Consider the following 21,325-nt stretch of genomic DNA (forward strand, 5'->3'; position numbering starts at 1 on the left):
AAATCATACTATCACTGCTGGAAAGGGTTCAAATATGCAAAAGATGCTGGAAAACTGAAGGAATTTTGGGATTTCTCTGAGGAACATTGTGCAGTTAAACTGATCAGGACAAACAAGGGACTCAAGAACAACCATCACAAAACAATGGATCATCCAGGGAACGACACACAGTGAATCAAGGGAATGTAAACTTGTAAAGAGGGTCATTTTTGATAAATTCAGCCATTTTTTGTCTTGTGGACTATATGTAAACATCTTTTATGTCAAATATCTTATTGCTAAATAAAAAAAATAACATGCATTTTTGTATGATCATAATACTATTACTAATCATAATTAATAAAATTATTAATTTTTTTACAGATTCTTCAAAGGGTTCACAAACTTTCAAGGATCACTGTATATATATGAGAATCGCTATATAAGCATTTTGGTGTTCAACATCCAGTGTTTCATATTCTATCACACACACACACACACACAATGTCATGTGACACCGAACACGACCACCACATCCGTCTGACCGTCTCCTCATCTCTTTCACCTTCCTCTCTTCATGAGCCACTTTCTCATCTAACCTTTTCCTGTCTCTGCGTTCCTTCCTCTTTCTCTAACTCAACACTTCTACTTTTCTGACACGCTGCTCTTGTTTTCGGCTCAGAACTCTGACGCAGAGATAAACCAGGGACAATGAGACAGCTGTTCGTGTAGTTTTGCATTTATTTGTGTTGTCACACACATCACCTGTTTCAGACTGATGTTACTACAGACGTGTGTGTGTTTCTGTAACAGAGAGCATCTAAACAAATTAGACTCTGGAGAAACAGACCATTGTTTGCCAAACATCTCAGACATACTCACATTATCTGTGAACACACGAGACAGAAAGACAGATTTCCATATACATTACATACAAACATTAACATTAGTAATTAATGAATAACATAAATATTATATATAAATCTATTTGTGTGTGTGTGCTTCTTTTTATAATTTACATTACATTATATATATATATATATATATATATATATATATATATATATATATATATATATATATATATATATATAAATAAAATTCATATTAAGAATGAACATAACATATATATATATATATAATACATATATACATAATTACATATATGAATACATAATACAATATGGAGTTGTTCTATAATTTATAATCATATTTTATATGTAATTATATATATATATACACACACACACACACAATTAATATTAATAATTGATATATAATATAAATATATATATAAATATATATAATTATATACAATTTATATTTACATGAAAAAATACTATATTCATATTATGTAATATACTGTATATAGTATAACATTATTACATATACAGTATATATTAATACATAATATAATATATACTTGTTTTTTTACAATTGATATATATATATATATATATATATATATATGTTTACAAATACATATTTATGAATATATAGATATATAAATATTAATCAGTAATATTCATAACATAATATATTGTATATATATATATATATATATATATATATATATATATATATATATATATATATATATATATATATATACACATACATATATATATATATATATACATACATATATATATAAAGAATTATAAATATATTTAATTATATATATATATATATATATTAAATAAATATTTATAAATACATAATTAATATTCTAAATATATAACTATAAAACTAAAAACTATCAAATATATAATATTTAACACTGTACTATTATATATATACACACACACACACACACACACACACACACATATATACATATATATATATATAATTAAAGATGAAATATTTAACTTTCTGCAGTATTCTTCTAAAAAGGAACAGAGAAGATTGCGAAAGACCATAAAAACCGGGTAAATTAAAGCAACAGTGTGAAAGGGAGCAACACAAGAGGAAGAAAAGAAAAGCAAAAGGTCAAATAAAAAGAAAGTGTGTGAGAGCGCCCGGCGCTGCATCCACATCAAGTGGGAAGAGATCCTGAGACTTCCTGATACTCCCTGCCACTTCCTGCCACTTCCAGACCCCACCTGCCACTTCCCGACACTTCCTGCCACTCCCTGCCACTTCCTGAGACTTCCTGAGACTTTCTGACACTCCCCGACACTTCCTGACAGTCCCTGACACTTCCTGACACTCCCCGACACTCCCCAACACTTCCTGACACTCCCTGCCACTCCCTGAGACTTCCTGACACTCCCTGACACTTCCAGACCCCACCTGCTACTTCCTGCCACTCCCTGCCACTTCTTGAGACTTCCTGACACTTCCTGAGACTTCCCGGCACTTCCTGACACTTCTCGAAACTTCCTGAGACTCCCTGACACTTCCCAAGACTTCCTGAGACTCCCTGACACTTCCCAAGACTTCCTGACACTTTCTGAGACTCCCTGACACTTCCTGCCACTCCTTGCCACTTCCTGAGACGTCCCGAAACTCCCTGACACTTCCCGACATGTCCCGAGACTTCCTGACACTTCCCACTGCCGCTGCATTCATGGCTCAGGGCGAGCGAGAGGATGGGAAACGCGGGTGACAGGCTGTGTGTGAGAGGAGAAAGGAGGCGTTTAAGGAAGGAGAGGAGGAGAGCTTCAGGATTTAGGGAATTAAATCTCTGAAAACCGGGAATGGGGGGGCTCTTTTGTTGGTTTTTCCTGGGCCTCCCCCTCTCCCCCTGGAGCCCCTGTGAGCGGGTATCCTGCAGCTGTGCCGGACGAGCCCGTTCTCTGCATATCAATGAGCCAGAGGTCCAGCAGCGGGTCGTCCCTAACCGGCTCTCAGGGCTAAAAGGCCACCGACAGTGACAAACATGCTCTACAGCAGATATGTAAAACCTATAGCCATCTTTTTATCTGCTATGTAATATTCACAACTGATTTTGCTAAGTATATCAACATTTATAAAACAATTGCAATGTATCAGTGGCCAGCCAGCCAATGTGTGTGTGTGTGTGTGTGTGTGTGTGTTTGTGCATATATATATATATATATATATATACATATACACACACACACACAAATACATACATGCATTGCATACATATACACACACATGCATACATATATAAACACACACACACACACACACACACACACACACACACATATAACATTCTGCATATATATGTGCATATTTATTTAAATTTCTATATATTATATATGCATATATTTTCTCAGTTCACCCACCATAGGTGTCAAAATGTTTCCCATATAAGCGACACAAAACACTTAACTTTGGGCTAGACAGGCCTAAAATAAAATAATAAATATTTCAAAATGATCTTTTCTTTGCATATCTAGTGAAGGATTTAATGTGCTTTGATAGTGTGAAATGGTTTCTTGTTAAAAAAAAAAAAAGACAAAAAGAAAAGAAAAACACTCTAAAATTAAAAATCACAAGAATAAAATTAAAAACGCACTAAAATATTGCAAGGGGAAAATACTTCCGCAACCAAGTCACAGCTGCTCTCTACTGTCTTCACATTTACGAATTTGGCATAAACTGTGTTTTTATATGAGTAGAATATGAATTTGCCTTTATATTCATAACAAACGCCCCTTTAAATCAAATCTGGGAGGCAAATATTCCCCCTCCAGATAAATAAAGTTAATTTCTGCCCGAGCATCCTGGCACTGCCAACCAGGAGCTTAAACTCTTCCGCAGCTTCTCCATCTTCTTCTGCCTTTCTCCTTTTCTTCCCGTCTTTTGTTGGTCCCGTTTTTCATTGCAGCTGGATCAGAGGGAGCGTTTGGCAGACACCACTGTTGCCGCTGGGGTGGGTTTTGCCACCGTACAAGAGAAAAGGGGTGAACGGAGGCGCGGGGGGGAGGAGGAGAGGGGTCGGACACTCTTTCTCACGCTCGTAAGAAAGGCTTCACTTCTTCTCGCCGGCCACAGGCACCTGCTGATTACCATAGAGACACTGTGGGAAGTTTTTCCCCCTCCGCTGCTTTTTGTGTTGTAGATTCTTTCCCCCCCTTTTCGTTCCGGTAAACAAGCGCTCCATGGATTAGTTTACTGGGATAGTGCAAAGAAAACAAACAAACAGGAGCGAAAAAATTCCAGCGAGCCGTACAGATGCTCGCATGAGTTTCCGACAGAATGACGTTATTGTTGTGGGATTGTGTCCTGCGCTATGAAGGACTGTGAAAACATCAGCTTTCGTGACGAGTGACATACAGACAACGTTGAGTTTAAGTTTCGTTCTCATTTGATAGTGTCAGTGCAGTCAATTCTATAACATTAGTAAACACAGTCAAACCAAAAATGATTCAGACACCAGATTTAATGGTTTTTTTACTAATGGTTGCAGGACACTATAGTTCATTTGCAAAATAAAGTAAACTGTTGACATATTATACTCAAAAATTCTTCATACAGTGACTACCAGTGACATTTAGGACCAAAAATGATCTTTGAGCTGATCATGTTTTGCTGAAGTGTTTTCTCTTTAATTGCTAATGCTCTTTTTACACACAGACTGAACACAATGAAGCATTGCTTGGTGATTGGTTGAGCTAAACTGGTATTATCTAATGGTGTAGTTAAATTTAACAGCTGACAGATATTCAACATAATTCATGTGTGAGACAGTCTAACAGAAGGACGGACAAAACCAGTCAAATATCAATGAGTTCTTGTCATATTTTATTACCATTTTCTAAACTATAGCGAATAAACCGTGATAATTTGAGAAATGTTGAAGGAGTCTGAATACATTGGTTTGACTGTATATTAAGTGTCTTTTAAACCCTAAATAAGCAGGCCGATGTCGTCATGTGTGAACATCAAATACTGTCCACATTACCAGAAAAGTTTCGCATTGATGCTCTGCGTGAGAGAAGCCGGAAGATTAATGGTTTGAGCATATACAATGCAAATGTTCTAATGTAAGAAGTCTGTTGTCAAAGTAAGTCGTGATTATGCAGTCAAATGAGACTGAAGCATGTTTAAAGGTCATTTTCAGCAAATGAAATTGCAGCATAGCAATACTAAAAATCTTGCAAGCTTTTCAGCATAACATCTGGAGTCTCGTATATAAATCCTTGTGTACATTTCCTCCTAAAAGTGTGCGTATGCACAAAAGGCAGATTTTCCGTAAGCACAAATGTTTTCAGATTTATAAAACCATATGCATGGTAAAAACCAGTACAAAATTGCCTTTAGAAATCCCAGTCTGTGGAAGACGTGCGTGCATATGCATCCCCACCCCAAAATAACCATTTATAGAGCTTATTTTACTATGCATAACATGATCTGCATTGAAGATGTGCTTGAAGCCTAAATCCGAATTCGGAAAGGCACGGAAAATGAATAACGCATTCTGAGCGTCATTGATAAATATCTTATCTTGTAAAAGGTGTGGTCAGGATCGCCGCTAAATATAATTAGCCAATTATAATTGCAAGAGAGAACGCAAAAGCATTGAAATTTTAATTTTTTTTCATCACCATGTCCCTTTAGGCCGGGGCTCCGTAGAATGCGTCATTTCCTTTCCATATACATAAGTTTTCGGCTTCAGGCACATCCTTAATCTGCATTTAACTTCCATACGCATATTCACATCCATGTGCTACTACAGTAAGTGTGTTTAACGGTAGCCTACAAGATCCTATGAGATATGAACTAAATCATAGTGCACTTCATTACTCCACTCACACCAGTAAACCAGTGCAGATGGTGCACACGTATTTATGCCAAATTTATTTTCTATAAATCCCAATATGTGCATGGAAGATTATACACGCACACCAGATCTTTCCAGGGTTATTTTTCACTTTTTTCAGCTTTTTCTGGTCAAGAATTGGTCAATTAGAGCGGAAGAGACTGTCTGAGTCACTAACCTCTCAAACTAGTGACTATATTCCTTGGAAAGGCTGGTCTCTTGTAAACAGCCCCAGATATGACTGATATAAACTCAAGCACTCCTGGAAATGACGTGAAGAAAATCATTTACAATTTATGCATTTAGCAGATGCTTTTATCCTAAGCAAATAAAATCAATTTGTCAAACATTATTATGCCAGCCAGGTTTATTAGACTAAATAACTAGATAAGGATGATCTGTAGGTTCTAAAAATCTAAGATTCTAAAATCTAATGTTCTAAAATCTAAGGTTCCTAAAAATCTAATGTTCTAAAATCTAAGATTCTAAAATCTAAGGTTCTAAAAATCTAAGGTTCTATTAATCTAATGTTCTAAAATCTAAGGTTCCTAAAAATCTAATGTTCTAAAAATCTAAGATTCTAAAAACTAAGATGCTAAAAATCTAAAGTTCTAAAATCTAAGGTTCTAAAAATCTAAGATTCTAAAATCTAAGGTTCTATAAATCTAATGTTCTAAAATCTAAGGTTATACAAATCTAAGGTTCTATAAATCTAATGTTCTAAAATCTAAGGTTATACAAATCTAAGGTTCTATTAATCTAATGTTCTAAAATCTAAGGTTCCTAAAAATCTAATGTTCTAAAATCTAAGATTCTAAAATCTAAGGTTCTAAAAATCTTAGGTTATATAAATCTAAGGTTCTATTAATCTAATGTTCTAAAATCTAAGGTTCCTAAAAATCTAATGTTCTAAAAATCTAAGATTCTAAAAACTAAGATGCTAAAAATATAAGGTTCTAAAAATATAAGGTTCTAAAATCTAAGGTTCCTAAAAATCTAATGTCCTCAAATATAATGTTCTAAAATCTAAGATTCTAAAATCTAAGGTTCCTAAAAATCTAATGTCCTAAAATATAATGTTCTAAAATATAATGTTCTAAAATCTAAGATTCTAAAATCTAAGGTTCAAAAATCTAAGGTTCTGAAACCTAAGATGCTAAAAATCTAAGGTTCTAAAAATCTAAGATTCTAAAAGTATAAGGTTCTAAAATCTAAGGTTCTAAGAATCAAAAGTTCTAAAAATCTAAGATTCTAAAATCTAAGGTTCTAAAAATCAAAGGCTCTAAAATCTAAGGTTCTAAAAATCTGAGATGTAACAGTAAAATTATTCTGTGACACAATCAAATAACCTTTGTACAAGTGTGTAGACTGTTGTGTAAATTTACTTGTATATCTTTACTCATATTATCTAAATATAAAACAACAGCACTCTCACCCACTTGACAAACACATTCTGAAACAACAGTGACTCTAACAGCTGAAGATATGTTTATGATGGATGACAGAGACGGGCGAGACCACAGCGATCAGAAACACGGGGAACGCCAGCAGACGCGTGAAAGAGTGGAAAGAAAGTGGAGAGAATGAACAGAAGAAGAGGAAGGCAGAGAGAAAAATGGGCCGGACGAGCAGCACAATTGCAGAGCAGGAGGTTTCGGCACAGAAAAGTAAGCACACAGCGGGCAGATACGCAGACAGAAGCAGACCCTGCTGGCGCACACACACACACACACACACGCTGACAGCTGCACTCTGGTAATTTACATCTCTCCAGCACATTTAGCAGGAGCCTGTCTGCCATCACCCGCAGCACCGGGACCTGCTGGCCTCCAGACAGAGAGAGAGTGAGATCCACCGGGGAACCGGGGAACCGTGATCCGACGCTCGTCCAGCCAGAGACCCGGCGCTGATGTGCTCAGCTGTCACGATCCGACAGTGATGGAGAGAGTCAGAGGAGAGGAGAGGAGAGGCGTGTCGCACTGGGAAAGCTCAGCACAGGGGCGTCAAACATCTAATGAGAAATTATCTTTTATGTTTTATGAGCATGCACTTCATGTTTAGCAGTAATGGGCTACGGACAGGAATGAGTGTGTTCGCTTTCATGGTGGGCGAGCAAAATAAAGAGAAAATAACCAAATGAGAAATAACTACATGGTTACTTAAAAAAAAAAAATAATAATTATTATTATGTTGAATCACAAGAAAAAAAAAACTATGTATGCTACTCATCAAATGAGTATTTTTTCTGAAAGAAATTAATACTTTTATTCAGCAAGGATGCATTAAACTGATCGAAAGTTATACAAAAGGAACTTATGTAAAAAAATAAAAATAAATCAATGCATCAGTTTCCACAGAAATATGAAGCAGCACGACTGTTTTCAACATTGATAATAATCATAAATGTTTCTTGAGCAGCAAATCATCATATTAGAATGATTTCTGAAGGATCATGTGACACTGAAGACGGCACGCCTGAGCTGTCATGTTCGGACAGTGAAGAAGAGAGGAGAGGAGATGTGTGTCGCGCTGGGAAAGCTCAGCAAAGGGCCGTCAAATGTTTAATGAGAAATTATCTTTTATGTTTTATGAGCACTTCATGTTTAGCAGTAATGGGCTACAGACAGGAGTGAGTGTTTTCGCTTTCATGGTGGATGTGTCAAATAAAAAGAGAAAATAATCAAATGGTTAAATAATAACATGGTTACTTAAATTTTTTATCAATTAATGTTGAATTATAAAAAAACATAACTATATTTATGCATTCTACTAATCAAAAGTTTAAAGGTTTTTTTTTTTGGAAATTAATACTTTTATTCAGCAAGGATGCATTAAAATGATCAAAAGTTAAAATAAAGGATGTGTTACAAAAAAATAGTTTCCACAGAAATATGAAGCAGCACAACTGTTTTCAACATTGAAAATAATCATAAATGTTTCTTGAGCATCAAATCATCATATTAGAATGATTTCTGAAGGATCATGTGACACTGAAGACTGGAGTAATGATGCTGAAAATTCAGCTTTGATCACAGGAATAAATGACACTTTACTGTATATTCACATTGAAAATAATATTATTTTTTGCTGTATTTTTTAACAAATAAATGCAGCCTTGGTGAGCAGAAGAGACTTCATTCAAAAACAATAAGGAATCTTACCGACCCCAAACATTTGAATGTTATTGTACACATAAATATACAGTAAGTGTGAAATTAGATGGTATAACATTTTAGTCACACCCCTAGAAGTGCTCATTGTATAGTTTAAACGTGACTTGGACTGATATAAACGTGTACACACTGATTCCAGAAAATTGTGTAGAAGCAGGTCAATGAAATCTGTGTTTTCCGTCGGCTATATCTGTGTGTAATACGATCCTTGATAGTGTCGCCTGAAGCTGAACTGAGACAATTAGCGTTCAGCAGGTCCGTTTAGTGATAATGTGAGTGAAAAGACCTAGAACCGCTTGTTCTGTATCTCTGTGTTCAGAGAAAATCACAGGCTATGAATCCCTTCCCATCATTGCTAATTAATGGCAAACAAAAACTATGTGAAATGGGACACAGTGTACATGTAAAAAAAAAAACAGGAAAATGTGAACAAATTGATGCACTAAAAAACGCACCAGTTTCACCTGCTGGACAGAAAAGAGATGGAAAAAACCTACAGAACACTTAAACCACACAGCAATGTGCTAAATCAGATCAAAATACCAATCATAAAACCTTAGCAACACCCTGGCAACCACTCACAACACTTAAGCATTATAGCAACACCCTGGATACCACTCAAAATGCTCTAGCATCATCTTAGAAACCACATAACAACCACTCACAACACTCTAGCTTCATAGCAACACCCTGGCAACCACCCAGAACACTCTAGAATCATAGTAACACTCTAACAACAACCTCAACATTCTAGCATCATACTAGAAACCACTTAGCACTTAGAAACCAGCCTGGCAACCACTCACAACAATTTAGAACCATAGTAACACCCCAGCAACCAAATAGCTTCACCTTGACAACCACTCACAACACTCTAGCATCATAGCTACAAGGCAACCACATAGAAACACCCAGGCAACCATTTAGAACACTCTAGTACCATCCTAGCAACAACATAGCAACACCCTGGCAACCACTAAAAATATTCTAGCATCATAGAAACCACACAGCAACACACTAGCTATCATACTAACACGCTATCAACATAAATAAATAGCAACCACTCAGAACACTCTAGAATTATAGTAACACTCTAGCAATCAAATAGCAACACAGTGACAACCATTTACAACACACTAGTATCATATTAGTAACACTCTGTAGCAACCACTCAAAACATTCTAGCATCATCCTATAACCCACATAGCAACAGCCTGGCCACCACTCACAACTCTCTAACATCATAGTAGTAACACTTTTGCAACCACTCAAAACATCAGAGTATGCTAGAAACCATAAGGTAACACACTAGCATCATACTAACACTCTAGCAATCAAATAGCAACACCCTGACAACCACTCACAACACTGTAGCATTATAGCTACACCCTGGCAACCATTCAAAACATTCTAGCATCATCCTAGAAAACACGTAGCAACAGCCTGGCAACCACTCACAGCACTCCAGCATCACAGTAACAATCTAACAACTACTAAAAACATTCTAGCATCATAGAATCACCCTAGCAACAAAAAAGCACTCTAGTATCATAGCAACATCCCAGCAACCAAAAAGCCACACCCTGGAAAACACTCAGAACACTCTAGCATTACAGCAACACCCTAGCAACTACATACAACACTCGAACATAACAGTTACTACACCCAGGCAGCCACATAGCAACACACAGGCAATCACTCACAACACTCATGCATCTACAGTAACACCCAGGCAACCACTCACAACACTCAAGCATCATCCTAGCAACCACACATCAACACCCTGTCAACCACTCACAACACTCATGCATCATCCTAGCAACTATACAGCAACATACAGGCAACCACTCACAACGCTCGTGCATCATCCTAGCAACCATACAGCAACACCCAGGCAACCACTCACAACACTCATGCATCATCCTAGCAACCATACAGCAACACCCAGGCAACCACTCACAACACTCATGCATAATCCTAGCAACCACATAACAACACCCAGGCAACCACTCACAACACTCATGCATCATCCTAGCAACCATACAGCAACACCCAGGAAACCACTCACAACACTCGTGCATCATCCTAGCAACCATACAGCAACACCCAGGCAACAGCTCACAACACTCAAGCATCATCCTAGCAACCACATATCAACACCCGGGTTACATTACTTTGAAAATGCTATCTACGTTTTGCATGAATTTCAAAAAGTATCTTTATCCAGTAAATAAATTCTAATCGATTTCGCTTCATTAGTCTAACGAGGGGCCGTTTCTTCACACTAGTCGCGCAGCTCAGATAATGGAGAGTTTAACTGGTAAATCAGGCCTCAGTTTTACTGGCCTTCGCTGAGCTCTTGGCCTTGATGTTCTCATGCTTTGATGTTTCGTGATGTCCTCACTTGGCAGAAAAACAGTGCATTTTTGGCTTTATAAAACATAGCCTCTTTACGTTTGTTGGAATGAAATAGACGAGTGTATGACGTCAATCCACTCCAGATGCTGAAACTGCTGAGCTCTGACAGACAAAACAGACCTACAGCACGTCTGAAAACACATCTGACAGTTTCATCTGCACTTACAAACACAGAATCAAATAAAAATTTACATTTATCACTTTCTTGATACATGCTTTTGGTCTTTCGACAGAGCACATTATTCTAAGGAAGCAAGATATCTGTCATATCAAAAGTCATTTTGGTCAAAGATCATGAAGACAAACATGCATTTCAGATGAATTCACAATAGGAACAGGAACTTGAATTAACAAAGTACATTTTGATGTTACGCTGGTACACAGAAAAGAAGGAACAAAGAAATGCCAGTTTTCTACACATGACTAATTGATACAGAATCGAGAGGCTAATTAAGTTTCGCTAACGGCAACAAAAGTGCCCGCTTGTTCTCAGATCAGAGAATCTAGAATGTGACCTTCTCCGGTGCAGGGATTGTGAGGTCGATGCCGTTTAAGGTTAAAAGAGGAGTTTTTCAGTGGCTGGAGAACTGAATACAGACTAAAACAAATGAAAGAAATCCCTCGGCTGCTGCTGTTAAACTATATTTATAGACAAGTGCACAATGACCTGGATTCGTAGAGGAACCATCGCTGAGATGAAAACGCCAGGCTTCAGAAATCTGTCATTGTATTCAAACAACATGCAACAGAAATTTGAGACAATGTGAGAAGAATGCATCTCCTCACATTGTCTTCTCTGTTCGCTCGCTCTAATGACTCTCTAATAATGGCAGATGCTTTTATCCAAAGAGACTTGCATTGCATTGAAAGTATATTTTAGATCATTTGTTCATTGCCTGGGAATCAAACCCATAACCTTGGTGTCGCTAGAGACATGATCTACTCTTTGAGGCTTTGAGCAATCCGGAATGTTCTGCATTAAAGTTCATTTGAACAATAGTTAATTTCTTTGTCCTTTTTGAAAGCTCCTGTATTCACTGTTTTCTTTCAAAGCTCATGAAAAGAGCATCTCTTCTTGTGTACGGGGCGAGTAAATGATAACAGGACGTTGCAGGGTAAATAGGGTGAACTTTAGATTTTAAGTTAATTAAACTGTGGACATGTTTTATCAAAAATGGTCTTGAAGGAATCACAAAAGGGTTTGGTCGAGCTAATTTAAAAATACTTCATGATAAGAACAACATTTGCATTTCTATGCAGCTGCCTTGATAGAGCGTGCAGAAAACTGTCTTGTTTTCCAGTACAATTATTTAAAGATTCTTAAGATACATTTACTGATTCGCAAGCATGCAACAAAATACTCCGGCGTTTTGAGCGGTGAGTGGATTCTGACTAACTTAAAGCTGCAGTCCGCAGTTTTCCTCTTTGTCGCCATCTCTGTTCGAAATCTGCAATTGCAGTTATTCGCGGAATTATCAACTTTTACGTGGGTTGTGCCTCGGCACGGCACAGCGCGGATGAATCCGATGTTTTGAGGAGAATGTGCGTCTGTCAGTCGCTGCCGGTGTGGATCCTGCCATTCGAAATCACAGATTATACTTTTTGGAAGTTTGACCAACATAAGAATTTTCAACGGAAAATGTCGTCTGAACAAGTAAGTAAACATCTACTTTTGTTCTGACCAACTAAGGGGAAAAAAAACATTGCAGTAAATCGCGCCAATTAAATCTAACGATCGCTTATCATATCACGTCAAACCGGGCAAATTACACTTTGTTCTCAAATTGTTAATGTTAACAACATCAGCATTGCGTGACTACATTTAATGCCCTTCCGATATTTATCCTTGTTTTCGCATGGGCCGGTTGCATCTCTTTTTTTCTCCGAAGTCCGAAGTGTTTTGCGTTTTACACCGGGTGAATCTCCAGTTGGTGATTGTCGTTTGAACCTTTCTGGATCCGCCATCGAATTGATAAGTTTAATTATATCAAGTGCTGCGAGAAAAGGCTATAAATCTCCACCACCAACATCCTCACAATCATAGCCGACTAGCCGAGACTCTTCTTTATGTGGACAGATGTGACGTGATGACGCAATATAGCCTATACTAGCCGAGACTCTTCTTTATGTGGACAGATGTGACGTGATGACGCAATATAGCCTATACTAGCCGAGACTCTTCTTTATGTGGACAGATGTGACGTGATGATGCAATATAGCCCATACTAGCCGAGACTCTTCTTTATGTGGACAGATGTGACGTGATGATGCAATATAGCCCATACTAGCCGAGACTCTTCTTTATGTGGACAGATGTGACGTGATGATGCAATATAGCCCATACTAGCCGAGACTCTTCTTTATGTGGACAGATGTGACGTGACGACGCAATATAGCCTATACTAGCCGAGACTCTTCTTTATGAGGACAGATGTGACGTGATGATGCAATATAGCCCATACTAGCCGAGACTCTTCTTTATGTGGACAGATGTGACGTGATGATGCAATATAGCCCATACTAGCCGAGACTCTTCTTTATGTGGACAGATGTGACGTGATGACGCAATATAGCCCATACTAGCCGAGACTCTTCTTTATGAGGACAGATGTGACGTGACGACGCAATATAGCCCATACTAGCCGAGACTCTTCTTTATGAGGACAGATGTGACGTGACGACGCAATATAGCCTATACTAGCCGAGACTCTTCTTTATGAGGACAGATGTGACGTGACGACGCAATATAGCCCATACTAGCCGAGACTCTTCTTTATGAGGACAGATGTGACGTGACGACGCAATATAGCCTATACTAGCCGAGACTCTTCTTTATGAGGACAGATGTGACGTGACGACGCAATATAGCCTATACTAGCCGAGACTCTTCTTTATGTGGACAGATGTGACGTGATGACGCAATATAGCCCATACTAGCCGAGACTCTTCTTTATGAGGACAGATGTGACGTGACGACGCAATATAGCCTATACTAGCCGAGACTCTTCTTTATGTGGACAGATGTGACGTGACGACGCAATATAGCCTATACTAGCCGAGACTCTTCTTTATGAGGACAGATGTGACGTGACGACGCAATATAGCCTATACTAGCCGAGACTCTTCTTTATGTGGACAGATGTGACGTGATGACGCAATATAGCCTATACTAGCCGAGACTCTTCTTTATGCGGACAGATGTGACGTGATGACGCACTATAGCCTATACTAGCCGAGACTCTTCTTTATGCGGACAGATGTGACGTGATGACGCAATATAGCCCATACTAGCCGAGACTCTTCTTTATGAGGACAGATGTGACGTGACGACGCAATATAGCCTATACTAGCCGAGACTCTTCTTTATGTGGACAGATGTGACGTGATGACGCAATATAGCCTATACTATCCGAGACTCTTCTTTATGTGGACAGATGTGACGTGATGACGCACTATAGCCTATACTAGCCGAGACTCTTCTTTATGCGGACAGATGTGACGTGATGACGCAATATAGCCCATACTAGCCGAGACTCTTCTTTATGCGGACAGATGTGACGTGATGACGCAATATAGCCTATACTAGCCGAGACTCTTCTTTATGCGGACAGATGTGACGTGATGACGCAATATAGCCCATACTAGCCGAGACTCTTCTTTATGAGGACAGATGTGACGTGATGACGCAATATAGCCCATACTAGCCGAGACTCTTCTTTATGAGGACAGATGTGACGTGACGACGCAATATAGCCTATACTATCCGAGACTCTTCTTTATGTGGACAGATGTGACGTGACGACGCAATATAGCCCATACTAGCCGAGACTCTTCTTTATGTGGACAGATGTGACGTGACGACGCAATATAGCCCATACTAGCCGAGACTCTTCTTTATGTGGACAGATGTGACGTGATGACGCAATATAGCTTATACTAGCCGAGACTCTTCTTTATGTGGACAGATGTGACGTGACGACGCAATATAGCCCATACTAGCCGAGACTCTTCTTTATGTGGACAGATGTGACGTGACGACGCAATATAGCCCATACTAGCCGAGACTCTTCTTTATGTGGACAGATGTGACGTGATGACGCAATATAGCTTATACTAGCCGAGACTCTTCTTTATGCGGACAGATGTGACGTGATGACGCACTATAGCCTATACTAGCCGAGACTCTTCTTTATGCGGACAGATGTGACGTGATGACGCAATATAGCTTATACTAGCCGAGACTCTTCTTTATGCGGACAGATGTGACGTGATGACGCAATATAGCCTATACTAGCCGAGACTCTTCTTTATGCGGACAGATGTGACGTGATGACGCAATATAGCCCATACTAGCCGAGACTCTTCTTTATGCGGACAGATGTGACGTGACGACGCAATATAGCCCATACTAGCCGAGACTCTTCTTTATGCGGACAGATGTGACGTGATGACGCAATATAGCCCATACTAGCCGAGACTCTTCTTTATGAGGACAGATGTGACGTGATGACGCAATATAGCCCATACTAGCCGAGACTCTTCTTTATGAGGACAGATGTGACGTGATGACGCAATATAGCCCATACTAGCCGAGACTCTTCTTTATGCGGACAGATGTGACGTGATGACGCAATATAGCCCATACTAGCCGAGACTCTTCTTTATGCGGACAGATGTGACGTGATGACGCAATATAGCCCATACTAGCCGAGACTCTTCTTTATGAGGACAGATGTGACGTGATGACGCAATATAGCCCATACTAGCCGAGACTCTTCTTTATGAGGACAGATGTGACGTGACGACGCAATATAGCCTATACTATCCGAGACTCTTCTTTATGTGGACAGATGTGACGTGACGACGCAATATAGCCCATACTAGCCGAGACTCTTCTTTATGTGGACAGATGTGACGTGACGACGCAATATAGCCCATACTAGCCGAGACTCTTCTTTATGTGGACAGATGTGACGTGATGACGCAATATAGCTTATACTAGCCGAGACTCTTCTTTATGTGGACAGATGTGACGTGACGACGCAATATAGCCCATACTAGCCGAGACTCTTCTTTATGTGGACAGATGTGACGTGACGACGCAATATAGCCCATACTAGCCGAGACTCTTCTTTATGTGGACAGATGTGACGTGATGACGCAATATAGCTTATACTAGCCGAGACTCTTCTTTATGCGGACAGATGTGACGTGATGACGCACTATAGCCTATACTAGCCGAGACTCTTCTTTATGCGGACAGATGTGACGTGATGACGCAATATAGCCCATACTAGCCGAGACTCTTCTTTATGCGGACAGATGTGACGTGATGATGCAATATAGCCCATACTAGCCGAGACTCTTCTTTATGCGGACAGATGTGACGTGACGACGCAATATAGCCCATACTAGCCGAGACTCTTCTTTATGCGGACAGATGTGACGTGATGACGCAATATAGCTTATACTAGCCGAGACTCTTCTTTATGTGGACAGATGTGACGTGACGACGCAATATAGCCCATACTAGCCGAGACTCTTCTTTATGTGGACAGATGTGACGTGATGACGCAATATAGCCCATACTAGCCGAGACTCTTCTTTATGCGGACAGATGTGACGTGACGACGCAATATAGCCCATACTAGCCGAGACTCTTCTTTATGCGGACAGATGTGACGTGATGACGCAATATAGCCCATACTAGCCGAGACTCTTCTTTATGTGGACAGATGTGACGTGATGACGCAATATAGCTTATACTAGCCGAGACTCTTCTTTATGCGGACAGATGTGACGTGATGACGCACTATAGCCTATACTAGCCGAGACTCTTCTTTATGCGGACAGATGTGACGTGATGACGCAATATAGCCCATACTAGCCGAGACTCTTCTTTATGCGGACAGATGTGACGTGATGACGCAATATAGCCTATACTAGCCGAGACTCTTCTTTATGCGGACAGATGTGACGTGATGACGCAATATAGCCCATACTAGCCGAGACTCTTCTTTATGCGGACAGATGTGACGTGATGACGCAATATAGCCCATACTAGCCGAGACTCTTCTTTATGAGGACAGATGTGACGTGACGACGCAATATAGCCTATACTATCCGAGACTCTTCTTTATGTGGACAGATGTGACGTGACGACGCAATATAGCCCATACTAGCCGAGACTCTTCTTTATGTGGACAGATGTGACGTGATGACGCAATATAGCTTATACTAGCCGAGACTCTTCTTTATGAGGACAGATGTGACGTGACGACGCAATATAGCCTATACTATCCGAGACTCTTCTTTATGTGGACAGATGTGACGTGACGACGCAATATAGCCTATACTAGCCGAGACTCTTCTTTATGAGGACAGATGTGACGTGACGACGCAATATAGCCTATACTAGCCGAGACTCTTCTTTATGTGGACAGATGTGACGTGATGACGCAATATAGCCTATACTATCCGAGACTCTTCTTTATGTGGACAGATGTGACGTGACGACGCAATATAGCCTATACTAGCCGAGACTCTTCTTTATGAGGACAGATGTGACGTGACGACGCAATATAGCCTATACTATCCGAGACTCTTCTTTATGAGGACAGATGTGACGTGACGACGCAATATAGCCTATACTATCCGAGACTCTTCTTTATGTGGACAGATGTGACGTGACGACGCAATATAGCCTATACTATCCGAGACTCTTCTTTATGTGGACAGATGTGACGTGACGACGCAATATAGCCTATACTAGCCGAGACTCCACCAGTACCACTGGAGTTAAAAACATTATTACAAGCTTACCGTTTTGAATCGAGCTAAGGCAAGCAGAGAGTTTTGGACACTGGCTGGTTATGTACTTATGTAAATTTATTTTGGATAATTTTTAACCCAAAAAAGCTACGGACTGCAGCTTGAAACACCTCTGATTGGCCACTGAGTTCAAGAAATCAACAGATGTGGCTGTGATTGGCTACATTGCTCAACACTGAAAAAACACATTGTAAATAGAAACCTTTGACGGCCTCCAGAGCGCAAACACAGATACGCAATGGAACGTTTGCCAAATATGTTTATATTTGCGACCACTTACCTCAAGTTTATGCTTAAAGTCCCCCTGTGGTCAATAATTTTATCCCTTAAAACTCATCTTTGATCATCAAAATGACATATGTAAACGTTTTTTTCCTTGAAGAAAATTTCTTCACGCCTTAAAATATCTTGAATGTAACTCGACACCCTTGCCTCATTTAGTATGCGCGGTTCTATGAATATGCAAATGAGCCCCGCCTCCACTCGATCACTCAGCTCAGAGATCCACTGGTTGACGATCACACGTTGATCTGATTGGCTACATTTTTGTGACATCAGAAACACCAGCGATTTCAAAGCGTGTTTTTGAGACTGTCTTTGGTTCACTGCAGTTTTAAGGAGAAAATACTCAGCAATGGTGTCGACTTATGAATTCACACATGCTTTGTTGTGTTAAAAACACTACATAGACAAAGGATTTTTCACCACAGGGCGACTTTTAACCAAGAACAAATATCTGCCAATGGGCTCAGAAAAATGAACTTAATTCAAAGGGAAAACTAGTTGATTTGTCTGACCGCATTAACAGATATTTGTTCTTGTTTTGAGCCTAAATCAATTTCAAACAAGACTTCTTATCTTTTGAGATTTTCCTTCTCCAGTAAATGCATCTTGATATACGAATGTTTAGATATTTGTACTGGAAAACAAGACAAAAATACTGAGGAAAAACAGCACTTTTTCATGAGACTAGAAGATCTGAAATCTACAGGCAAACCCTCACATTCTCCCAGCATCTCGAGCTGGACGGACGCTGTCAGATTCCACACTGTTGTATTAAACTCTGAGAGTGTGTTGTCTCTGGACCGCGGGCATCGAGACTCGGGTCAAACGCACTAAACAACCCGTCTGTGTGATGGCAGACGGTGGCAAAGGTGAGCTGACAGTGACGTGACATCTTCACCCGTTCACCAGAAGCCTTTTGCTCTGGCCGAGGGGAACGAGCGCTGTCCAATCGAAATGCGCGGACAGTCCCGGTGACATTTCCCTGAACACAGATGCTGGCGCACTGACAGCCGACCGGACACACACTCCTGACGGGAGGGAGAGACGAAGAGAGAGAGGTGTGTGTGCGTGTGTGTGTGTGTTTACCTACTGAACTATATTTTGGGGACAAATTTGTACCCAGAAGTGACCAAAGCCTGACAAAATCTCCAAAAACCTCACTTTAGGAACGTCCTCATTTGTAAATCTGGTATAAAAATAAAGCAATGTAAATGTAAAAACACAGAAAGTTTTCTGTGATGGGTAGGTTTAGGGGTCGGGTTAGTGTGTGTGTGTGTGTGTGTGTGTGTGTGTGGGTGTGTATTTCAGAATGAAACTAAATCTGGAAATAAATGGAAAAAAAAATATTTCCAAAAGACCAATACTTTACATTCAAATTACCAAATGTTTTTGAAAGAAGTCTCTTCTGCTCACTAATGCTGCATTTATTTGATCAAAAATACAGTAAAACAAATTTGAGATATTTTTAGAATTCAAAATAGCCATTTTCTATTTTAATATACTTTAAAATATTATTTATTCCTGTGATCAAAGCTGAATTTTCAGCATCATTACTCCAGTCTTCAGTGTCACATGATCCTTCAGAAATCACTCTAATATGATGATTTGATGCTCAAGAAACATTTATGATTATTATCAATGTTGAAAACAGTTATTGAAACTGTGATGCACTTTTTCAGGATTCGTTTACTAAGTTTTTAATGCCATGTTAGGCTGTTTACATGGCAAACACAAGGTCAATATCACAATCCATAACATTTTAATTATTATATAAAACATTTCAACTTGACATAAGATCTAAAATACATTTGGGTTATCCATACTGAAACAAACAGGTAACATTATAAAAGGCTTTTACTGTTACTTTTGATCAATTTAATGCATGTTGAATGGTACTGTAAACACTATCTACGCAATATCTGATAATCTCACCATGGAATCAAAAACTAAATATCATAATTAAAGGGTTTAAACAGTTAAATATTAGGTTTTAATGTCTGACCACTTAAAGTTTTACAGTATTTAAGGAATTCACACGATTTAAGGAATCAGATGTAGTTCCTACTTACTTGAAAAGACACTCTTCAAACAAACATCAAATGAATATACGGGAACAATTAGCTTTTGATTTCACCATATCATGATATAACTATAACTGGGGGAAGAGATTCAAACGTCAAGCCGAGACATTATTTCTAGATCAATTTAATGCATCAATGCTGAATAAAATAATTTATATCTTTTTTTTGTTTCTTTTTTGGTTGTTGAATGGTACGGTACATCTACGCAATATCTGCAGATGTCACAATGGAATTAAAAACGAAATATCAGAATTAAGGAGTTTAAACAGGTAAATATTTAAATTATATTTTTAACCCAACGTTTGGGTTTGTCCATATTTGACCCAACATTGGGTTAAAACAACCCAGCATTTTTTTTAGAGTGAAGGAATCATACGTAGTTCCTACTTTACTTTAAAAGAGACACATCAAACAAACATCAATTGAATGCACAAACAATTCACTTTTGATTTCCCCATATCTTGATGTGAGTGTAACTGGGGGAAACTGGAACGTCAGCCAAGGCAGTATTTCTAGTAAGAGCCCGAGTGAAAAGCACATTTCCCGTCCCTGCAGACCCTCCATTCACATATTTCAGTATCAGCCACTGAGATCTAAATAACGGTTGTTCCCCTTCGCCACCTCCTCCCTGTTTCCGGTTCTGGTTAACCAGACGCCCGTCTGACGTCACCATCTTCTGCTAAAGCCATTGCTCGCGCACCGCTGTGTGTGTGTGTCTAAACAGCAGATCTGGTTAGCAGAGTGGAAGTGATGCGATTTCATTCGTCATGCATGTCCACAATTGTGGTAACATTCAGAAATGTTTCTAAAAAGCACCT

The 21,325-nt window shown here is 39.1% G+C and overlaps 1 protein-coding gene and 1 long non-coding RNA gene across 2 annotated transcripts in view; one reads left to right on the forward strand and one right to left on the reverse strand.

Moving 5' to 3' along the window:
• Positions 1-21,325, reverse strand: part of akt1 (v-akt murine thymoma viral oncogene homolog 1) — a 64,318-nt gene that overhangs the window by 34,000 nt on the left and 8,993 nt on the right. The window lies entirely within an intron of this gene.
• LOC311280452 lies at positions 3,107-8,168 on the forward strand. Its single transcript, XR_014625677.1, has 3 exons — positions 3,107-6,169; positions 6,562-7,386; positions 7,494-8,168. It is a non-coding gene; the product is annotated as an uncharacterized lncRNA (long non-coding RNA).

This window comes from Rutilus rutilus (assembly GCF_951802725.1).
Source record: "Rutilus rutilus genome assembly, chromosome: 21".
NCBI lineage: Eukaryota > Metazoa > Chordata > Actinopteri > Cypriniformes > Leuciscidae > Rutilus > Rutilus rutilus.